Genomic DNA, 6,993 nt, shown 5'->3' on the forward strand with positions numbered 1-6,993 from the left:
GCCTGACATCTCGACTGCTAGTGATAAGAGTCCTTTGGGATCCAGCACGGCGTTCCGTATTACCCTCCTGAACCCACCGATTCCATATTCTGCTAACAGTCATTGGATCTCGACCAACACGAGCAGCAATGTCGCGATACGATAAACCGCAGTCGCGATAGGCTACAATTCGACCTTTATGAAAGTCGGAAACGTGATGGCACACATTTCTCCTCCTTACACGAGGCATCACAACCACGTTTCACGAGGCAACGCCGGTCAACTGCTGTTTGTGTACGAGAAATCGGTTAGTAACTTTCATGTCTGCACGTTGTAGGTGTCGCCACCGGCGCCAACCTTGTGTGAATGCTCTGAAAAGCTAATCATTTCAATATTACAGCATCTTCTTCCTGTCGGTTAAATTTCGCGTCTGTAGCATGTCATCTTCGTGGTGTAGCAATCTTAATGATCAGTAGTGTATGTATGCAGATTAAAACGACAAATGAAGGTTTGTGCCAAGGTCGGAATTCGAACCCGAGTCTCCTGCTCACTAGGCAGAAGTGCTGACCACTACGCCACCCTGGTCCCAGTGGCTTTGCACAACTGCACAGCTACCCTAGCACGACTCCCACCTCAATCCTAATTCGCGTTCACAATTTTTGACACAAATTTTCATTCGTCGCCTCAGCCTGCGTACACACATCATAAATGTCTGACCCTTGAAAAGGTCTCTGCAACCATATAGTCTCATATGATCATTTTTTTCTGATTTCGTTGGTATGACTGATACGATACTGATTTAAGTATTCGGACACCTGTTAGCGGACGTTAATGTGGGGTGTGCCCACTTTTTGCCATAGTGACTCCGTTTTTAGTGACATCTAAGTCGACCGACGTTATATCCGAATAACCTTTCTTTTTAGTTTTGCCTGTATTACGACTTGAACCCTGAAAGGGTCACTTTCAATGAAGTGCCTCAATCTAGAATGAAACATTCACTTTGCAGCGGAGTGTGTGCTGATATGAAACACAGTTTTAATCTGCCAGGAAGTTTCATATCAGCGCACACTCCGCTGCAGAGTGAAAGTTTCATTTTGGAAACATCCCCCATGTTGTGGTTAAGTCATGTCTCTGCGATATTCTTTCTTCCAGAAGTGCTAGTTTTGCAGGGTTCGCAGGAGAGCTTCTTTAAAGTTTGGAAGGTAAGAGCTGAGGTGCTGGCGCAAGTACAGCTGTGAGGAAAGGTCGTGAGTCGTGCTTGGGTAACTCAGATGGTAGAGCACTTGCCCGCGAAAGGCAAAGGACCCACGTTCGAGTCTCGGTCCGGCGTACAGCTTTAATCTACCAGATAGTTTCAAGTGTCTTAATATCTGTAGAAAGTTAGCACCTCATTCTTCCTAAAGACCCTAACGTTGAGAAGGTAGTGACAGAAACTGGGGTCTGGATCGCAGTCCGCTTCCTAACTCACCACGAAAGGGTTCCATTGGGTTCAGGCCAGTCCATTTCAGCAATATTATTGTTTACAAACCATTCCCTCATAGATGCGAAATTATGAGAAGATGCACTGTCACGCTGATACAACAGTCATCGTCTCCAAACTGTTTCTCTGCTGTACTCAGTACACGGTGCTATAAAATGTATTCATATCCTAATTTTTTGTGGAATTTTAGGGTAAGAAAAGTAGATGGAGAACTCAGAAAAATGGGCTACCACAAGGCAGCGTGCTTGCGATTATTCAACATCTATACCAACGATCAACCTATCCCTGAAGGAACTATGCTGATGACTGCGCTATCAGTACTCAGGCTGACTGTTTTGAGACGGCAGAAGATACGCTATCAAAATCTTTGGAAGAATTCCCTGTTTACTATCATGAGAATTACTTGAAACCTAATCCTGCCAAGACTCAGACCTGCGATTTCCACTTGAAGAATAAACAGGCAAATAGAATCTTAAATATATCCTGGGGAGGTATCGTACTCGAACAGAATCCTACTCCCAAATATCTTGTAACTCTGGATCGCGTGATAACATATCAAAAGCATTGCCTAAACACCAGGCAGAAAGTGGCAGCCAGAAATAACACAGTGCGAAAATTGACAGGTACATCATCGGGTGCTAATCCATGCACTGTGCGCTCAAGCGCGCTTGCTCTATGTTATTCCACTGCTGAATATGCATGTTCGGTAAGGTACAAGTCCAGACATGCCAGGAACGTAGATGTGGCTCTAAATGAGTGTTGCCGGATTATCACGAGTTGCTTAAGACCTACTCCTGTGGACAAACTCCACTGCCTCGCTGGCATAGCTCCTCCTGAAACCAGACGTGAGGTAGCTGCGAGATATGAGGTAAGGTACACAACGAAGGTAAGGCCACAACGAAGGAAGCCCATCCATTATATGGTCGTCAGCCCGCACATCCTAGGCTGAAATCAATAAAGAACTTATTGACAACTACTGAGGCTCTCATCGAGAATCCACATGCGGCAAGGATATCGCGATGACGGGAGGAGTGTCGGTATTTGGGAGAATGGATAGCTGCCAAGGAAGAACTTCCCCCTGGACATTCGGAGAAGTGGTCGGTATGGAGGTCTCTCAATAGTTTGGGATCAAACACAACGAGATGCAAGACCAATCTGCGGACTTGGGGTTTCTCTGTGGACGCATTTCTTTGCCAGTGTGAGTAACAGCCATTTTCTTCAGTGTTCCTGATCACCAACCACCTGCTCCATGCAAGACCTTAAGAGAGCTCCTTGAAGTGTCCAATTTTTGGTCTTCTTTTGAGTAAAATTATATATGTATACATACATACAGGGTGTTACAAAAAGGTACGGCCAAACTTTCAGGAAACATTTCTCACACACAAAGAAAGAAAATATGTTATGTGGACATGTGTCCGGAAACACTTACTTTCCATGTTAGAGCTCATTTTATTACTTCTCTTCAAATCACATTAATCATGGAATGGAAACACACAGCAACAGAACGTACCAGCGTGACTTCAAACACTTTGTTACAGGACATGTTCAAAATGTTATCCGTTAGCGAGTATACATGCATCCACCCTCCGTCGCATGGAATCCCTGATGCGCTGATGCAGCCCTGGAGAATGGCGTATTGTATCACATCCGTCTACAATACGAGCACGAAGAGTCTCTACATGTGGTACCGGGGTTGCGTAGACAAGAGCTTTCAAATGCCCTCATATATGAAAGTCAAGAGGGTTGAGGTCAGGAGAGCGTGGAGGCCATGCAATTGGTCCGCCTCTACCAATCCATCGGTCACCGATTCTGTTGTTGAGAATCGTACGAACACTTCGACTGAAATGTGCAGGAGCTCCATCGTGCATGAACCACATGTTGTGTCGTACTTGTAAAGGCACATGTTCTAGCAGCACAGGTAGAGTATCCCGTATGAAATCATGATAACGTGCTCCATTGAGCGTAGGTGGAAGAACATGGGGCCCAATCAAGACATCACCAACAATGCCTGCCCAAACGTTCACAGAAAATCTGTGTTGATGACGTGATTGCACAATTGCGTGCGGATTCTCGTCAGCCCACACATTTTGATTGTGAAAATTTACAATTTGATCACGTTGGAATGAAGCCTCATCCGTAAAGAGAACATTTGCACTGAAATGAGGATTGACACATTGTTGGATAAACCATTCGCAGACGTGTAACCGTGGAGGCCAATCAGCTGCTGATAGTGCCTGCACACGCTGTACATGGTACGGAAACAACTGCTTCTCCCGTAGCACTCTCCATACAGTGACGTGGTCAACGTTACCTTGTACAGCAGCAACTTCTCTGACGCTGACATTAGGGTAATTGTCAACTGCACGAAGAATTGCCTCGTCCATTGCAGGTGTCCTCGTCGTTCTAGGTCTTCCCCAGTCGCGAGTCATAGGCTGTAATGTTCCGTGCTCCCTAAGACGCCGATCAATTGCTTCGAACGTCTTCCTGTCGGGACACCTTCGTTCTGGAAATCCGTCTCGATACAGACGTACCGCGCCACGGCTATTGCCCCGTGCTAATCCATACATCAAATGGGCATCTGCCAACTCCGCATTTGTAAACATTGCACTGACTGCAAAACCACGTTCGTGATGAACACTAACCTTTTGATGCTACGTACTGATGTGCTTCATGCTAGTACTGTAGAGCAACGAGTCGCATGTCAACACAAGCACCGAAGTGAACATTATCTTCTTCCTTCAATTGGTCCAACTGGCGGTGAATCGAGGAAGTACAGTACATACTGACGAAACTAAAATGAGCTCTAACATGGAAATTAAGCGTTTCCGGACACATGTCCACATAACATCTTTTCTTTATTTGTGTGTGAGGAATGTTTGCTGAAAGTTTGGCCGTACCTTTCTCTAACACCCTATATATATATATATACGTTTGACACGATAAAAAATAATAAATACTTCTGATTGAGCGCAGTTATGGAAGTACACCTTAAACGCGGAAAACACCTCCATACCATATCACCATCTCCTCTGCTCATAAGTTTGGACACTACACAAGATGGCAGGTAACGTTCTCCAGACATTCGCCAAAGCGAAACACTTCCAGATGACTGCCACGGGGGTACAGCGTAATTCATGATTCAAAGTCAGTCGTTTCCAGCCACCCACTGCCCAATAGCCTTGCTCTTACACCTCCTCAAGTGTCGCTCAGCACTGACTACACAAATGTGTGGCTTGTGAAGAGATGCTGGACGACTGTGTCCCATTCGTTTTCACTCGCCACGCAAAGTCGTGGCGCTAGCTGGACTGCTGGTAATACTCTGGAACTCACGAGCTGTTCCCCCGCAGCCTTCAGTTTTTTACCACCCTGCGCGATGCTTGACTTCCCCGGTCAGTCAGTCAGTATAAGAGGTCTGCCTGGTCTTGATTATTCCTTCACGTTTCCACTTCACAATCACATCAACAACAACCGAGCGAGGTGGCGCAGTGGTTAGCACACTGGACTCGCATTCGGGAGGACGACGGTTCAATCCCGTCTCCAGCCATACTGATTTAGGTTTTCCGTGATTTCCCTAAATCGTTTCAGGCAAATGCCGGGATGGTTCCTTTGAAAGGGCACGGCTGATTTCCTTCCCCATCCTTCCCTAACCCGAGCTTGCGCTCCGTCTCTAATGACCTCGTTGTCGACGGGACGTTAAACAACACTAACCTAACCTAACCTAACATCAACAACAGTCAGCGTGAGCAGTGTAGAAGGGTTGAAATGTCCCTAACGGATTGGTTTCTTAGGAGACATCCAGTGACTAAGTCACTGACGCCTCCCGACCAGCGAATCCTACTATTACAACACATTAGCTCCCGCTTCCTTTTATACTGGTGGCTCACCTCTCGTAACATCCGCATTACAAGGGATTGTCCGTATACTTTCGATCAGAAAGTGCAAATTTTCGATACTGAAAATTTCACCGTTGCAGAAAGAAATTACTACTTCGGCATTGTCATGGCGAAAGCAGCTTCAATTCTTTCTTTTTGTGTCCTTAACAAACTATAGCGTGTATCAAAAAGAATCATCCGATTTGGCACGTCTACATTTCTGACACTAATAAACATATACAATGACTTTTAATTTTTGATGAACGGGAAACTCAAATGTTTTTTTTTCATACTTTTTAATAGGTGTTCAATAAGCCCTCCTTGAGACGCACAGCAAATGTCAGTACGGTATTCAGATTGTTCCCACATTGCAGTCAGAATATCTTGATCTCCAGCTTCCACAGCTGCTCTTATGCGATGTCTCAGTTCAATCCAGTTGCTGGTTACTCAGGCACATAAACTGGGTCTTTTGTAAACTCCCACAAGAAATAATTACATACAATCAGGGATGGTAACCTTGGAGACTAGTAACGTAATGCTGAATCATTTGTACCAGTGCGACCGATCCATCGTTCAGTAATCCTTTGATTTAAAAATTTCCGCACTTCCAGATGCCAATGTGGCGGTGCCCCATCCTGTTGCTAAATGAAACCATTCGAATCAGTGTCCGACTGTGGGAAAAAAGTTCCAAGCATTTCAAGATATGTGCTTCCTGTAACAGAGTTCTCGACAAAGAAAATGGACCATACACTTTTTACCGTGAGATTGCAAAAAACACATTAAATTTTGGAGAGTCTCTCTCAAGTTGTAAAACTTGATGTGGTTGTTCTGTGTCCCATATTCTCACATAATGACGGTTCACCTTTCCGTTCAAATGGAATGTTGCCTTGTCACCAAACACTAAGCGTGGAAGAAAACTGTCATCCTCCTTGCCAAGAACGAAATTACGGAACTTCAGACGTTGTTGTTTGTCACCGTCACGAAGAGCTTGCAGTAGCTGAATTTTGCATGGTCTCATGTGTAAACGTCGACGTAACACACGCCAGACGGTCATTGGGGGCATGTTGAGCTGTCTAGCTCCACGACAAACGGATTTCTGCGGACAACTTGTGAAACTATGGGGGATGCGTTCGACGTGTGTGTCAGGCACTCGGGGACGGGAATTGTTCGTGCCATCGTCTAATGCTCCGTGCTGTAGGAAGATCCACACCATACGCAGTGCGAAAGTCACGCTGAACAGTTATTATTGACTCGCACTGCGCAAAACGTAGAACACAAGCCGCTTTCTGTTGTCCCGACACCGTTTTTACTAGAACTGAAGTGGTTGCACACTGCTCCAAGCTAGCGGGAACTACGTAAAACTCGAGAGTTCGCTCTTTTCAACAATACGTTGTTCACGCACATATCTCAAATAACGTAATAGTTAAGTTTTAAAAAAAAGAATCAGATGACTCTTTAAAGCGTGGAAAAACGTTACTGCATGGTAAAATATAAATGTGTAACTGCCAGCTTAAAGCAAGCTATTTAACTGACACCACCAGCTAGCGTCACAGTTTCACTGACTTTTAACCTAAGCAGCTCCTCATGTGGCCTAGTTTTCTTTTTTTTTTCTTTGTTTTGAGTCATCAGCCTTCTGAATGGTTTGATGCTGCCCGCCACCAA

General features: G+C 45.1%; 1 non-coding gene across 1 annotated transcript; it reads right to left on the minus strand.

Annotated features, from left to right (window-relative positions):
* Nucleotides 1-492: 492 nt before the first annotated feature.
* Trnat-agu (transfer RNA threonine (anticodon AGU)) lies at nucleotides 493-564 on the minus strand. The gene has a single exon. It is a non-coding gene; the product is annotated as a tRNA-Thr (tRNA).
* Between the last annotated feature and the right edge of the window lie 6,429 nt (nucleotides 565-6,993).

This window comes from Schistocerca nitens, chromosome 2 (genome assembly GCF_023898315.1).
Source record: "Schistocerca nitens isolate TAMUIC-IGC-003100 chromosome 2, iqSchNite1.1, whole genome shotgun sequence".
Taxonomy (NCBI): domain Eukaryota; kingdom Metazoa; phylum Arthropoda; class Insecta; order Orthoptera; family Acrididae; genus Schistocerca; species Schistocerca nitens.